At 33.9% G+C, this 17970-nt stretch overlaps 1 long non-coding RNA gene across 1 annotated transcript; it reads right to left on the bottom strand.

Moving 5' to 3' along the window:
- Positions 1-1680: 1680 nt before the first annotated feature.
- Positions 1681-4856, bottom strand: LOC147540033 (uncharacterized). The gene is made up of 3 exons (XR_015225642.1): positions 4323-4856; positions 2948-3083; positions 1681-2215 (listed from the first exon to the last, which is right to left on the bottom strand). It is a non-coding gene; the product is annotated as an uncharacterized LOC147540033 (long non-coding RNA).
- Between the last annotated feature and the right edge of the window lie 13114 nt (positions 4857-17970).

Raw genomic sequence — 17970 nt, 5'->3', positions numbered from 1 at the left:
CTGCACGCAATTAAATAAGTCGAACATAACGCGACAAAAAATTCAATTTGTTCAAAGTTGCTTACGTTGTTTTATTAGAATATAGTTTGCTTTCTCGGTAAGGAAAATGTATTAAGAAAGGAAATGAGAAATTGGGAGTGGCAAAATTGTTTTCCCCTCCTTTTACATAGAAGAAAAGTCGTTACCTTCACCATATGGCATGGATATATAATGGGACTAATTGTATTATTCTTCCAGTAATTGAATTATTCTTCAACTAATCGAATTTACTCCTTTTAGTAGTAGGTAATAGAGTTTACCTCTTTGAATTAAGATTTTCTTTGTTAAAAATACAAAGGACATGTTTGGCATGTAATAGTAAAATTATAAATTAAATAATATGCGAACAAAATCAATCTTTACTAATTATATTTCTGATCAAATCAAATAATAAAGTGAAGTGAAATAACTACTAGAAATCTTATTGATAAATTATTGTTTCTGGTATTCACAATTATTTTACATACGCCAAACACAATCTTTGTGTTTTTGTCAAAAATAGTAAATTTAAAGGGGTAAACTCAATTGGGAAATGCTAAATGTACAAAGAATCTTTGACAAGATTCTTGACAAAATGCCATTTGAACGGTCCCGATCAAAGTCAAACTTTGAAAAGCATTGATCAATTTTTGTTTTTTAGTGAAAAAGAGTCATTAAGTCACAAATTTTGTCAAGAATCTTGTACATGTAGCACTCCCGAACTCAATTACCCATCATCGAGGGAGTAAACTCAATTACCACGAGATGGTAAGCTATAAAAACCCTATATAACTTGTGATTGAATCACTTATGGATAAAATATGATTTCGCTTGGTTTAAAAAAAAACCTATATAATATTATTAAAATAGTAAGTGCCACAAGCTACAACTGAGACTATCAAAGGCTTCTTGGTTCCTAGAAGTCATAAAAGGACCTTTAAGGCTAACATATGGAAACTGAAAGTCCATTCATCCAACAACCATGATACTATACTCAACCACTACTCCAACCAAATTTTAGTCACAGTTTGTGTTCGGACAAGATTTAGAGAAGGAAACTGTTTAACTTTATGTTTCTAAATACTGTCAAGTCACATACTGCAAAGTCGGAACTAGATTCGGTTGGAATGGTAGTCGAGAATTGAGTCATTTTCCCATCTTTATGTTATTTATACTTTTTAACAAAAAATCAAAAAATGGTGACTCTTCATCGAGTATCGAATTTGTAACCTCAGACCTTTTGGAGCAGACGCACAACTCGACAAACACTGGTTTGCAATTGTTTTCCCCATAAGGGGTTGGCCTTCCTTTACGTAGTTTGTGGAAAGCATATGGGTGATGTATATAATTAGATCGGTAGCTCTAACATCAAAGCTTGAAGCAAAGCAGACTCTGTACATATATAGAGCTAAGACATCTGATGGATGACACTCCACTAAAAATAGTTTTTTTAAAATGTACCTATCTTGTACAATGAAGTAACGATTCATATACTATCGTAATGTTTGCTTTTTCTAAGTCGGGCCTCTATTCTGTCAATATCTGAATCGACTCGAGTTAGTCTTCAGTTCTTCACATAGTTTGTTTTTATCTGGGTGCTCGTCTGCATGGCTGATTTGGGTTTATTTGAGTCAAAAGATTCAGATTGCAGACAATGAGTTCTGCTAACAATCATAAGTTTTACATAAAAGAGAAGAACTCTATGTTACTCTTAATTAACACAATCAAAACAAAACTGTACATCAACATCTCTGAACCACAAAAAATGACTAAAAAAAAATTCTCCATCAACAATGACAGTCAATCTGCAATTGTTCTTTTGGGGTGTTTCTAAAAATAGTCTAAATCTGTACATCAATTTAAACAGTAACAACGAAAGAATTGTACCTAGGAGAGACGGAATTGAGATTAGATTTCATGAGCTTCTTAAGCATGCTGTGTTCCAGTACTTCACTATCGCCTATCGGATTTGTAACGGGGATCTACACTGAGGGCAATTTGATCCCTTAGAGACTGAGTACCATTTAGAGAGGCAATCCAAGTGAAATGTTTGTTTACAAGTATGGCAAGTAACCGACGGTCGGCTGGTTTTGGAAGTGTGTATAATGCTTAAACAGATTAAGCATTCTTTGACATTTTCTACTTCTTTGTTCGAAATTTTCTTTGTGGGCTGGATTCCTCCATTTGAGTTTTCATTCTGCTATAAAACAATGAAAAATTGAATAAGTTAATATACAAGCCAAGATATAGAAACAATCAATTAGGCCTTAAGTTGGATAAATATGTAACGATTTATGATGTTTTATCCTCCATTCTTTATTCCCGAAAGAATAATATATACTTCTAATAAATGCTTTCATCCGTTAAAAGATACGGGCAACTTGTATTTTGAACTTACGATATTGTACGAATAAGCGCCTAGAGGACTCCTGAGCAAAGTAAGATACCGAAAAGGACCATAATGTGTTTACTTGGGAGTAAATTTAAAATGATGTGACGAATTCAACATCCATCTTTGAAGACTTGCACACATCACGTATACGGGTATGTAAAGAGTATTGTCAAAATGAAAATAGAAGGTAAAAGCATAAGAGAACGGAAGTTCCAAAGCTGAGGACGGGTTGGGACTAGACTAATTTCTCACATTCATGGTCTATGATTATGCAGTGTATATACGATCGTCTTTGTTCTTCCATTACCTTCTTTCTGTGACAGTAACAAGGTAATTAACCAAAATAAACAAATGGGTAGCAACGAAGTTCGAAAGATTCATAGATCTAGAGACTATAAGTTATATTGTCAACTGACACCAAGATAAGTTAGTCTAATAATTAAATGTGTTCAAAAGTGTCGAATAAAGTTCGTATGAGTTATCCATCTCCCTATTTGGCTTGACATGGACAAAATGAATTCAAAACCATGGTCTGACCTTGTTTGTGTGTTCATGTACTGTGTCTGGAGGTCTTCTTCCGCTACTAGAACTTGGCCAAACGCCGACTGACTTGAATTCGTTACATTCTATTCGATGACCTGATCTCCAGTGCTTTATTTGACAAGTTTCGGAGCTGAGAGTGAGGGATATAATAAAACAGTTAAAATCTGAAAAAAAGTAAATCAGAAAATGATGCAAGACACAATAATGTCTAACTCTTTTTAGCTCCTGGGGTGTGTTTAATATCCTTGAACTAGTCGAACTGTCCAAGTCCCATACGTAAAGTTAATGCATTTAACCCGAATGATCTCAAATTCGATATGGGTGATATTTCACCAAACTAAGCAACAATAATGGAGCTCAACCTCGATATAACAGGATGTTGCTCCTATGTACCTCAATTCATAATATCAAGGACATCAAAATCTGAAAGCACCTAACTACAAAGTTCATGCCGGAAATATCATAAATATTGTCATGGAAGGGAAGAAAAGACATGGAAGGAGTTGGATATGAAGTTGTATGTGGTTTTTCGCTGTGATATAACAACTATATCAGTAGGAGAGTAAGTTTCTTATCTTCTCTATAATGCTTGGGAATAGGGATTACCTTTTGTGATTCTTAGGCAATCGAAAATCCTTCATATCTAGGATCAACTTGTACTATACTAGATCGAAACTAATCACAACTTCTATTAAAGGGCCTAATTATCAATCAAAATAATGTACATAGATAATTCGTAATAGCTTAATTTGTTACCTGTAGTCCTATAGATATTTGTTCAAAAGAACAAAATAACAACATCGATGTATTTCAAACTTTCAGATATCAATTATGTTCATTTCAATTACCGAAAAAAAAATGCTACTTGACCCAAATTCAAGTATTTAATCATCCTTTCAACTTACATGTCCCATCTCAACTCTCAACCATCACATTCAAAACCAAAGTTTTTAATGTTTCCAATTCAAGATTCTCCTACATCATTTTTATCACATCAATTTTGTACTGCAAATTGGGGCTAAAAAAACATTCTTTTTTTCTTTTGACATGAAAGAAATAAGGGCAAATTTGTCAATATATCTTCAAACTAACCATCAAGTCAACTTGCTCAAAAAGAACCCCCAAAAAAACAGGTCTAAGTTGACAAAACAAACAAATCAGTTCTTGCCATTTCACAAAAAAAAAAACCCTAAAAAAACAGAACTAGAATTCAAATTGAACAATTGAGGTAGAATCAAAACCTCCATGGAATTCAAAATCACAGAGAAATTGAATTCAAATTGGAGGGGTGGAATCGAAATTTGATGAGAAAAGAGAATTACTAACAAAAATTCAATAAAATCCCCACAAAAGAAAAAGAAATTGTTACCAATATCGAACTTGTCTGCATCTTGAACAGCGATAATTGGAAAAATTGCAGCAAATTTGACAACAGAATCGACTTTTACTTGGTCGAGAACAAGAACCCACAATCCGGCAATCTCTGTTAATCCTCCTCCTCTGGTAATCCTTGGTATTTTCTTCATCAACATTATTATTATTATTATAGTTTGAACCAGTACGATTATCATAGTAATTAATGATAAAAACTAAACATGTAGATAAAAAGATATAAATGAATACAAATAGTAGTAACGAATTAAGATCAGTAGGAAGTCTTGGGACTATCATTAGAACTTTCAATCTCTCTCTTTAAATCCCTCTTTTCTTTGTCTTTCTCTCTCTAAAATTAGTTCTCTTTATAGTAGGATTTTTTTTTTCTCTCTCTCTCTAAAATTGAATTGGAATGTGAGTATGGATGAAGAAGTGTAATGTGATTGAGATGTGCGACATTAATAAATTGTATGGGGGAGTTTATTTAGTTTAGTCTTCTTTTCCACCTACAAAAGAAGACTAGGAGGCCAAATAGAATAGTAAACCTAAATTATTAGTATATTATTGTTATTTAAGATAAATGAGTATTTTTTTTTGAGATTACGATATACATTAGTGGTTACAGACATTGGTATATCATGAAGATTTGACAAACACAATAACCGCCTAAGTTAAATTAATAATGAAAGAGATCTAAAGCTCAATAACTTGAAAGAGGTCTAAATCACGACAAATTTATTATATTATTTAGGCCAGCGCTTTGGGGAAAGCTAAATAGTTTTCGGGGTGTAAAATTTTAAAGGGAATATGTTTAATTTTAGAGATTTTCCGGGGAAATAAATTTTAAGGGGAAATAAAAAAAAACACTCCACCTCACCTCAATCTATCTCCACCTCACCTCACTCTATCTCCACCTCACCTCACTCTCTCTCCACCTCACCTCTTTGTCTTCTCCGATTTGGTCGCCGGCCGGAAAATTTTCCGGCCGGCGACCATTAAAAAAAAAAAAAAAAAATTTCACTCTCTCTCTCTCTCTAAACTCCGGCGAAGGGGTTTCCCTTCGCCGGAGTCCCGGTCTGTTGAAGAACAGACCGGAACTGGTCTGTTCTTCAACAGACCGATCTGGCCTGTTGAAGAACAGACCAGATCTGGTCTGTTCTTCAACAGACCAGATCGGGTCTGTTGAAGAACAGACCAGATCGGTCTGTTCTTCAACAGACCGGAAGTGGTCTGTTGAAGAACAGACCAGTCCGGTCTGTTCTTCAACAGATCCGGCCTGTTGAAGACCGGATCTGTTGAAGAACAGACCGGACTGGTCTGTTCTTCAACAGACCACTTCCGGTCTGTTGAAGAACAGACCGATCTGGTCTGTTCTTCAACAGGCCAGATCTGGTCTGTTGAAGAACAGACCAGTTCCGGTCTGTTCTTCAACAGACCGGAACTCCGGCGAAGGGAAACCCCTTCGCCGGAGTTTCTAGAGAGAGAGAGAGTGAAATTTTTTTTTTTTTTTAATGGTCGCCGGCCGGAAAATTTTCCGGCCGGCGACCAAATCGGAGAAGATAGAGGTGAGGTGGAGAGAGAGAAGTGAGGTGGAGAGAGAGAGAGGTGAGGTGGAGAAGCTATTTTGCTTTCCCCTAAATAAAATTGTCAAACGAATTTGACTAATTTTTGACCAAGTCTTCACACCCCGGAAACTTTTTAGCTTTCCCCAAAGCGCTGGCCATTATTTATACCTTTAATAACTCAAATTAATAACCATGGATCTCACATTTTCTGGAAACCGAACCTTGGACCTCCAGGGTTTTGGAGTTTATGTCAACACCATCAATCACTTGGGCAACTAAATGTTGACTTAAGAGAAATGATATTGATATTTCACTACTCTGATCTAATGATATGAGACTTATAATTTAACTTTTGTAGATCTCGAGTTTAAACTCCGAATGTGGGATCGGGTCGTTGGAGATGTTACACCAATAAGAATTTAATTCTGTTAGTTAGAGAGACATGTATACGATAATAGTCAAATGACTTTTTTTTTTTTTTGGTTGGTCTTCAAAACTAAAAATTGAGTCATTTCTAGAACTCTTAAGCAACACTTCCTCTATAGTCTATCATCCCAAAAAATTGGTTGAAAGTGTAATCCTTTTTTTCAAGTTCATGGACTGACCTCCTGTTCCTTCTACAACAAATATCGCAACTCACAGTTTCAAAGGTCACATCGATAGATGATTTTCTTGGTCGGCTATGCCAAAATCTTCTAGAGTGGCTGAAATGACATATAGGAGTCTTTGTCTTCTCGTCTTCGAACAGGTCGGCCTCCAAACAATGATGGAACACGGACACGAAATTTGGGCCAACTGTGAACCAACCAATAAGGATTGGATGACCAAGATTTGGAAGGAAGAATAATCCATGAAAGGGAGAGATTAGCCAGAGTTGACTTTTCTGCCCATTTATAATTTTTGCTATTTGAAACTCCTGATTTGTGCAGCAATGAAATAAGATAACAAAAACTTACCTTGAAGTTTCTTAAGAAAATTCAATTCTCTCCAATATCACGTTACCCGGAGGAATGACTTGCTCAAAGGTCAGCCTTTCCATTCACAAATAAAATTTATTTATTTATCCATTTGCGTCAAGATTGTTATATATCATAGTTCGACAACGCGTAACAAATGACGCCTTCAATTCTTTAGGAATTTTCGTCGAAAATTCAATTTCTTGTTGGGTATGATTATAGCGAAGAACAAAATTAAAGTCTATTTACGTCTACGAGTGGACGTTACTTTTTTTTTTGAACAATTTGGTTTAATAAAAGAGAGGGGAAAAATGGATATACAACCAAAGAGGGCATGGAAGAACAACTCCGGAGGAAGAAAAGAGAAAGGAAAAGAAGCAACTAAATTAAAAAACTACTAGGAGATTACATAGATAGGATGAAAGTATCCCAATTCTCGACTATATCAGCAAAAGATTTATACATGGACGAATGAACGTTACTAAGGTCACATCATTTGAGTATTAGTACTAGTTTAGACTAAAATTTAAATATTTCCAAAAATACTTAACGGTTTAGAGTGAAGTTGGTATGTAGATACAGGATGGTCAAAGGTTCAAAACTTTGATGAAACACTATTAAGTATTTTATCTTAAACTTTGAATTTTTGGTCTAATATGCGAAAAAATGGACCATATTAGCATCAAAAGTTTAATATTTACATAAATTTACAAAAAATTTAAAAACTTAACAAATATTGGGATCCGCCAAAAAATCATTTTTGCTTGATACTGTTATCTTGCATAAATCAAACGTAAATAACTCTACGCCTTTTCATGTTTAATTTCATGCAACTTAGTTTGGCACTGTGTAAGTACTCATTTAACTTCCGAGATCTTCATATATTCCGAAGGAGGGTTTCCTTCTCGGAATTTCCTCTTCATATCTATATATTTTTATTTTAATCTATAACAATCATTATTGGAAGTAAAGAGCAATTTTTTTTGAGTTATTCGGTTTTCATTATATCTTCTTCTTCTCTCTGTAATGAGAACCCATCTCTCCAAACTGCCTCTTTCAATTACCACCCATGCCTACAATAATGATCTAGGAAATTAGATAAACCAGACTTGAGAGAATAACTATAGAAAATTAGGTTAACGACAGTTTCAAGCAAAAGTGATTCTGGAAGATAAATAGGGAAAAGAATGGCGGAATCAATTAATAGTTTTGAGAGATTTTCAAGAAAAACAGACAAAGAAATGGGAATGGACACACATCAATGAAGGAATAGAAGAAAATAACACAATGAGAGATAATAAGAAGTTTCGATCAATGGAGGAAGGAAGATTATACATAAACAACAAGAAGATAAAGTTATGGAATCACCCAACCTTCATCTTTGAAATCAAATGTCAATGTCTCCGTTGACATCCGTAAATTCTTCTCCGAGAAACTTGGTGGTGTTCTTGATGAAACCGTAATTCGTCTCTACTTGGTTCATCCTTATGACATATAATTAAGTATAATACAGTTCACGACCTTTAGGGTCCTTTCATTTGTGATCTTTAGGATCTTTGGTATAGGCATATAGTAAAATACCAATAAAAGTGTATTTGGCAAAAAGAGTTACTTATAAGTCAAAAGATTATCAAGTTACTTTAGTAATACTTTTTTTAATTTCTATTTTGTTTTTCTCGTAAAGGTATTTGATTTTAATTGAATTGTCATTTGGTGATGATTGTAGATGTAGTGGTATTATAGTGGTGGGTTGTAGCGGACGCGATCCTGAGATTACAGTCAAGGTGATGATGGTGATAGTTTTTGTATTAGTGTTGGAGTTATAGTATTTTTTTTATGAACAATGTTGGAGTTATAGTAGTGGTTCGCGTGATATAAAAATGGTGATGGTGTTCAAAATATGGTGGCGGTCAAAGGGTGGTAATTGAGGTGTGATGGTGTCTCAGTAGTTAAAGGGTATGGTGGTGCTGGTTGTGATGAATTGGCGGTGGAGGTATGTTGGTGGTGGAGGTTTTGTGGTAGAAAAAAATTAAATCATCTAAAAATTCGGGTTTATACTTAACTAAGTAACTTATTTTTAAAGTCAAAAAGCAGAAAAAATGAACTTTAAAATAAAGTTAAATTTTTTACTTGATTTGAAATCTTGACTCGCCACTACATTGTCAATCGAATCGAACGAGCGACCTTCTTAGGCTTCAAGATTTAAATCTAATGTTGTACACAAATGTCAGATCGAACATCTCAACGTATCAAAACCATCCCAAAGTGCCTCTATAGAATTTTTCAGTCAAATGGGAGTCAATGACCCTAGCAGAGCCCTTATTCAGGAAAAGTGGTGGCCTATAGAGACACCCTTAGATGAGTAACGAGTTTTTTTTTTAGATTGGACTCCATGAGTCATTACATTTTAATGACATTGATATATCATAAATACGATATGCAATACATCACGAATTTAGATAAGCACTATAACTGTCAATTAAGATCTTAGGTCCTAAAGACCATATAAAGACCCCCAGGTCATTTTGGGGGCCTGAAAGCCCATCTACTCCTAAGTCCTACCTCTACTTTATTTGGATTTTGGTGTCTAAATTACTCCGCAACTGGTTGTGCCCTTAACAATTACCAGGTTTGAAACCGGTCCGCAAAATACAAACCGTGGGTCCATAAGTCCCTGTGGAGTCTAACCCTATCAATTGTTTCCATGTCTATAACTAGTGAAAGAGGAAAATCCAGAAACCAAATCAGAAAGAGAAAATCAAAAGAGAGAGAGAAAGTAGAGAGAGAGAGAGAAAGATGTCGACGGCAGCAGCGGCACCGTTCTGGAGAGCAGCAAACATGACATACATCACTTACTCAAACATCTGCGCTTCACTTGTTCGTAACTGTCTCAAGGAACCTTACAAGACCGAAGCCCTAGCTCGCGAGAAAGTTCATTTCTCCGTCGCCAAATGGGCTGATGGCAAACCCCAGAAACCTAGTAAATCCCCTTTTTCTCTCTCTTTCTCTCTTCGATTTGATCTAATTGATTCTAATCTAGGGTTTTTCTTTATCGATTCGTTTTTATTGTTTTAATGTTATTTAGATCTTTATTTATGAAACCCTAATTTCTTACTGATTCAAAGCATCGATCTTGACTTGTTGATTTTACCCCCTTATATCTATATTGCTTTCTTAGGGTTCTTAGTTGTAAGATCTCAGCTGTTGAAAAGAATTACTAATATTTGAGATGATCCATTATTTATGCATTCTTATTGATAATTTGGTGATTTTGTCTTAGTTCTATGTTTAGGTTAGGAAAAAAGTGATCTTTATCATACACAATCATGTACATTATATTTGGTCAAATAATTGATTTTAAGTGTTTATTTTGATATTCCTCTAACAATTTGAGCTAATGACTAGTATCAAAATGTTATAATCCATGATATTTTTTGATGAATTTAGGTTAGGGTTAAATTTTGTGGATCTTTAGAACTTGATTAGACAAAATCACAAAATGACATATACTTCTGTCAGTTTGTCTAATCTCTGCATTTACCCTCTGAAACAAGACTAATCCAATGAAATAACTGCTTCCCGCAGAAATTTAGACCTAATGCATTTTATTATTGAACAATCAAAAATTGAAGTACTTTAGAAATGTTCACAATAATAGTAACAATATCCGACTAAGCCTTAGAGAAATAGCTTCCACAAAATAATGAATGAAACTTAAGAAGTGATTATGTTCATCCGTTATAGTCCTTCCAAAAGTTGGAGAAAACTTGCTCAAAGGAGGAGTGGCGTTGACTTGTTCGACTCTAGGAAATGGTCCATGATCATTGTTAGACATAACCCACATATTAAGAATAACGAAAACGTTAGTTAACAAGTTTTCACCATGTTTCAAACAAGATCTCTGAATCAGAGGAACAACTTTCAAGAGCCATACATGGCACACATTTTATAGCTTTTTATCCATTTAGAGGGAAATGGAAGTAAATCAACATGTAATGAGTCATATAGATATAATCATGACTAAGTCACTAAGCATAATGTGTTGTAATGTGATTAAAGTACAAGTCTCTCTCTCTCTTTATATGTGTGTGTGTGTGTGTGTGTGTGTGTGTGTGTGTCTGTATGACTACGTGTTACATTTACGCTTTGCTCGAGTTTGTTCATAAAAAACGAGCACAGGCTTTATATTTCTTTTTCTTCTTCTGCAGTTCACGATATGTATTTCCCAAACATTTCTTACCTCATTTGGTTTCTACGTAGAACTTATTATGTTTCATTGTGCTGATATGTTTCTTTTCCTGATTTTTTTTTATTAGCCCTCCGAACTGATCAGGAAGTATGAGAAGAAGAAGCGGCTTGGGGCTCAAACGTCTAGGCTAGAATGTATTCCACCTTGATAGTAAGCTTCCTGTTTATCAGATTGTTAATTTGTCCTTTTTTTTGTCACAAACCGTATTTATGATTTGTGAACCAACAATAAGGTTGTTGATGTTAGATTGCACTATAAAACATGGTAATCTTCTTTTTGTTTCCTGGATAATGGAATGATTAAGAACGAAGTTGAATTCTTCTCATTAATTTGCAGTTTGTTTATAATTTCATAAATATGGGTATTTGTCCTTTATTTTGGTAAGCAATTTCAATATATCATGTAAATGAAGATGGCATATTTTTCGTATCAGAGTTGCCGATGTTTCAATATATATAAGCAAAGTCATGGCGTGCTCTTATGGCTAATGCGTTTGCGAACTGTTTCGCATTTCTGCTCTTCAGACACAAAAGCACTAAAAGATGAGGAAAAAAATTCATGTAGCAGTTGTTGGCTCATTTTATGTTTTCAGATTGGTCTCTAGGGAATCACTCAGAGATAGAACTCGGGTACCCTTGTGTAAGATTCTTACATACCATCGGTCGTGATGGGCTTGATTATATATCGACTAACCTGCTTATAAATTAGGTTGTTTCAATAAATTTAGGTGATACACGGTTATATTAATCAATTGATGTTTCTTTACGCTCGATGGGGTTGGTTGCTCTGAAATTGGGCTGGTTAGTCCATGTTGTTACACATAAGGTTCTTACTAGTCGGGCTGAGGTAGTGTTTGCTTTTCTCCAAGTCAGGTCTGAAATCTGACTCCAGGTCTAATTGATTTGAGTCAGATTTTCAGACTATTTGATTTTCTCTGACTCTTCGGCATGTCTGAATCAGGGTAAATTTCTGTCATTTGATTCAGACGATTCAGAGATCAACGAAAAAAACACTTCCTTAGGCCAACTCCATACTAACAGTAATTCCTAAGTTAGGTTAGGACTCGTCTCGGAGTTGACCACTGATGGACTTAATCGGCATGTTTGTTTTTGTTTCACTCTTCTTTACGGGATAATGACGCCCATGAAGTTAAGCCAATTATGGACTTCGTTATAGGAGGAGAATTGTGATGTTGGGAGGGTATGAAATCTTAATTTTGAAAGGTCGAAGGAGTCCATTCAAACTAAAATGAGCTTCTCTATGGCGAAACACAAAGCTGTGTTTTTGTTAGTAGAATCTGCAAAACTACACTGAAAAGCACCAACTCCAGACCTGAGCGCATTCCAGAAAATAAAAATAACTTCATTCTTATCACGAGCATTGCAAAGTCGGTAAAGGGTCAAGTTGCTTTATAAGGCGCCTGGGAAGGGCATTACCCCTTTGTTTAAGAGACATCTTCTGTGTGTACATAAGAGGAAAAGGGTAATGGAGAAAGAAGAAGAAATGAGCAGAGATAAAGTCTCATTAATTTTTGGATTCATAAGGGGAAATGCCATTTACGAATTGTCTGTTTAAGATCTTTTAATTTGTGTACAATCTGGCTCTCCCTTGTTTGAGTGTAGGCATCGTAAAATTTGCCTTGAGAGGTCTTATAACACTTCTGTGGAGACCTATCTATATGCAACACAAACTCTAATATTTAGACGATGTGGGATACTGGGATGATGTTAATACCTCTGCTCGATGTCACGACCACGGTCCCTCGGTAGTCAGTACTAGTGCCATGTAAGTCCAACTCTCCAAATTCGTGTTGTAATAATGATAAGATTGTTCACCAATTATCCATTTTACAAATTCTTATTCCCAAGTGATCTAGAATCATTCTAATATTCACCCTACCTCCACCTTATTCTTTGTTAGGGCAGAATCTCAAGCACTCCCAAGTTCCAATTCGAACTCACAATCGCCTACAAATCCACATCTATCCACTTGGGAATAACCCTAGCACTATTTTATCATGCCATTGGTTAAAAATGAAATTTGATACTATCAAAGTATATATTTGAACGCATAGCCACAATATTTGTAAAAGGCTCACACTTTATTCATATATACTTTCCAAGTGCCATTTTACACTGGAGGAACAAATTCTATTTTGGTTTCATATGATATTTGGTGTTTAAACTCATGAGATTCTGACATCATCAATTTAAATTCTATATGAGGATACTGCCTTCTGATTTTATAATCTTTAAGAAAAATATCATTTAAACCTGATTCGATCTCTCTTTCTTCTCCTTTACACGTAAAGAATTTGTCTTTCTTATGCAAAGATCGGCATGAGTTTTTAGACTAGTAGGTTTCGGGCACATAGAGACATGTAATTACTCATAAACTATAAGCTAGAATGAATTTTAAGATCTATACCTAAGATCCGAAGGCTCCTTTTTTTCTTGTAGAAATCGGAAGGCTCCTTGATAGACTAAAATAAATGCTTTTTGGAAGTTATATTCTCTTCCCCAAAGGAGAGTGAATTCGAACAATGGAACCTCCACATAAGAAAAACTAGAAATGTTTATAAATTAAAAATTAGTTATGTCAAATTAAGAGTAATTCGATTGACACAACAAATTTATAACATAATACAACACCTACTATGTTAGATTCAAGTTAACAAATAATGGAGAAGTTGCCATCAAATAAATAAAATTGTGACTATGTAGTTATTGTAAATTGGTGATGCTAATTCTACCTCTCATCCTAATTATCAAAAAGTTTAAGGAATAAATGTCATCATTTCATTTAAGTAGGGGAGCCAATAAGTGCCCTATCCATTTTTTTTTTTGTTGAAGTGCCCTATCCACTTTTTTTTTTTTTTTTTGTTGAAAGAGTGCCCTATCCACTTTGTTCTTCTTCCTATGTAGTTTTTGTGACACAGGATTCCAAACACTGTGTTATCTTGCCCACACATAATTGTGTCATCATCAGTTGGGAACTTTTATTTATCAATATTTTTTTAACTTTATCATTTTCATTTAATTTAGCTTTATTTTGTAAGTGAAAATTTTGATTCATGTATTTATTTGCTAAGTATTTTTGATTGTTTCTCGAAATCATGGTTCCTCAAAAGGAGTCACCCTCTATCCTTTCTATTTGGAAGGGTCATAGACAAAAGTCCTAGATAATAGTTGAATTGTAATTGCTAACGGTTTTTAATAAAACAAATTTTTTTTACTTCTATTCTTATTCCCCTCACAACACCACCACCACCAACAAAACCGCCACCATCGTCATGTCTCTTCTCTCTTTTGAAGCTTTGTCCTGAAGCTAGTAATGAAGCTTTAGCGATAGAGATTTATCATAATGATGATTATGGTTGCGGTGGTGGTGGGGAGAGGAAAAAAGAGAGACCAAATATTCTTAAAGGTCGTTGTCGATGACTATTTGGCAGTTGCAGAGTTGCAGGCAATTTTTTCCGACGTCCATAAAATTACGATGATGCTGAAAATAGTTGTGGTGGTGGCAGCAGTAGTAGTAGTGGGGAGAAAAAAATGGACTCAAATAAATTTGTAAAGATCGCAGACAATGGCAGTTTAGCTGTTGCAGACAATTTTTTCCGACTGACTCTAAAATTTTGGAGTGAGGAAAAAATGATGAGTAGAAGATAGTTGTGGTAGTCGTGGTGGTGGAGAGAGGGACAAAAAATGACTCAAATAAATTGTTAAAGATCACCGACAATGACTTGGATGTTGCACTTTCCGACGACTCTAAAGTTTTAGAGAAAAAAACAAACATGATGTGGAAGATAGTTATGGTACTGGTGGTGGTAGTGAAAAGAAGAAGATGAGAGACTTGAAAAAAATGACCTAGAGGCTGCTGCCAATGGCAGTCGACTGTTGCCGACAATCATTTCCAACTATCAAAGAGAGAAAGGGTATTTCAACAAAAAAAAAAAAAAAAAGAGAGAAAGGGTAATGAAATTTTTTGAAACCAAGACTAAAAAGGAGAATAATTATTGATTGTTAAATATGAGTAAAGAAATAGTAATAGTGGAAGTTAGATTTGAATGTGCACATATATGGGGTCCACATTTTCAATTAGTTACAATTAGGGGCTAAATTAGAATTAACTTAATTAAATATGCGCCAAACCTATGGTTCTTTTTTGGAAGGGGAGAGTTCCAATCCTCCCACAATATTTTTTTTGACACAATTTCAAGAGTAGTTTCATTCTATACATGGAAAATAAACTATTATTTTTTCAGTTGGTTGTGCATCTACTGAGGAAATCTAATAGTTACAAGTCCGATTTACAGAAGAAAACTAACGAACTAAAACGACTTGTTCTCTATCCAATTTCTTTTTTTTTTTTTTTGGGTGAAGGAATATCCAATTTCTTTTGCTTTGCTTTTCTTTTTTTGTTGAAAGTCTTGCTAGATCGTCAAAACACATGAAAAGCAAAATGTAGAATTTTAGTAATGAAAAAATCAATCAAACGTGGCCTAATTGTCTAAGTTAAATGTTAGAATGAATTGATAAAATTAGGGTTGTTATTCTGCCGAACTACTATATTTCTTTTATCATATTCAAAACATCGAATATTCTCTGCCATATAAAAAAAACTGAACTTCTAGATATTACACTTTAATTAGTTACAAAATGGCTAAATTATCTTTTAGGTAGAAAGTTAGAGTTAATCAATACATAATTAGGTTTAGATGCATGTCTAATAAATTATTAGAGCAAATATGACAAAGAATGGAAAAGAAACTCATCCCCCATCATAATTAATTCCTGTATTAAGTTAACTAATGAAATTATCTTAAATAATTAGTGATAAAGTTAATGAGAATTAAAATGTTAGCGTAAGATTTAGTATAAATCGAAGGTATCAATCAGCTAGCTACGTGTTATGGTTTTGATTAAAAGTAGTTTAGAGTTTATACGATAATCAAATAATTAAAAGAGAATTAATTTGTTAACTAAGATACTTTTCATCCATATCTTAGCTCTTAGGTATATAATAGAGCCAGTAAGCACTAACTAAAGTGAACTCCACCATATAAACATCATAATTAAAACGAAGATAAGGTTATGCTCGGTTTCTCATAAACATTGGTAATTCCAGTTTGGTCCCTTTAAGAAGATCAAATCACCAAAATAGCACTCTATGATGATGAAGTTCAAATTTGACCCCCGTTTAGAGTTTTTTTTTCCATCAACTTCGAAAGTTGAAATTCTCTTTCTTTTTTACCTTTGTTTTCAAAAATATTTCTTCTCGACGAAGAATGTAGAGAGAAAATATCAGAGAAAAATATCTCTGCATAATAGGGTAAAAGAAAATCGACTTTTAAGTTTAGACTAAAGGAAAACTTCAAAACAAGAGTGCTATAGGGGAAATAACCTTTTAAAATTTTACATACTTGTGTTGAGTTTTGGATTAGGAGTGGATCTTAGGTCCAATTAGGGTTGGGGCAGCAAGATGTACTTACTTGATTTGATTTTCCATGTTAATAAATAAAGAAGTTTATATAAACTACTACTAGCAACAAAATGAGTGGAATGCTTACTTGTGAATTATTGACTTAAGAAGTTTAAATTCCTAATTATATTGAGTAAGAAACAAGGAATTCCAACATACACAAAATTTTGTTAAGGATTAGGTGATCCGGATAGAGTTTCTTTTTCATTCTTCTTCATATTTGACTAAATAATTTATTAATTAAGACATGCATAGTATTGATTCTCTCTAATTTTTTTCCTTTAAGGTTAACTATTAACAACTTGGTAACCAATTAGAATCTAATATCTAGAAGTTCTAATTTTTTATGTGAAGAGAATATTCGAAATTTTAAAACATAAGAGAAATTAAAATGACAAAGATGAGATGTAGGTTATAGCAGGTCGAACCACTAAAAGTACAGATTTTAGTTTTTCATGATTTCAAAAACAGCAAGAAAGAAAATTAATTGTTATCCATGATAAATTCTCTCTATAATACGAGAAATTGCAAATGTTTATTTTTTATTACAATTTAATAATGTATAAAAGCTAAAACAAAAAATTATTTGTGAATTTGTTATTATTACAAAATATCAGATCTTTAATAGAAACATTAGGTTATTAATTAAAAACATTCTACTGACTGAGAAATAAAAATCGAATTAAAAAAAAAAAATAGATCAAATGTCCATGGTGTGGGATAAATCCACGATTTCACGTGGACAAAAGTATAATGTCAAATTTCTTTTTGGTGATTATTATTAATTAACCATAAATTTAACTAACCCAATAAGTTTAATCCTTTTATATAGTAGTACTACTTTTCATTAAATTATATGTGTCAGAAACTACAATTAAAGAAATATTAAGTTGAATTTTTTTTTCTGATTTTTGTATGTTGTCAATTTGGACATATTACAAAAAAATATACAATTAAAATTGCATTTGGAATGTATGTCGGATACCGTAACGCGACAGGCGATTTTATGTAAATTTGTCGCTATGTGTTCGTACGATTATTTGTGTCGGGTGAGGGAGTGACGTTACCAATTTGAATGGTGGGTCTCACTCACTTTTTGAGGAAGTGAGGGATGACCATGCAGCCTTTTGTTTTTGGTGGGCCCTCTTACTCTTACCAAACAGTGTTCCTTCTCATCCAAATTTCCTTCAATATTTGTAACCATATTTTCCTTATTCAACAACACAAAATTTGCCAAGGGTTGTTTGGCCTTTTGGTTACGCACTTACTCTAAAAATTTAGAAGTGACAGGTTCGATTTACGGTGGAAGGAGAATCTATTTCTATTGACTTGTGTTAAAGAGTACACATAAAGTAATGGTAGGAATAGACTTTCACGCCCCTAAAATAATTT

Source organism: Eschscholzia californica, unplaced genomic scaffold, assembly GCF_041429995.1.
Source record: "Eschscholzia californica isolate CP2 unplaced genomic scaffold, dmEscCali1.0.p SCAF_5, whole genome shotgun sequence".
NCBI lineage: Eukaryota > Viridiplantae > Streptophyta > Magnoliopsida > Ranunculales > Papaveraceae > Eschscholzia > Eschscholzia californica.
The sequence above is the reverse complement of the archived record's forward strand: the minus strand, read 5'-3'. Positions and strand labels throughout refer to the sequence as shown.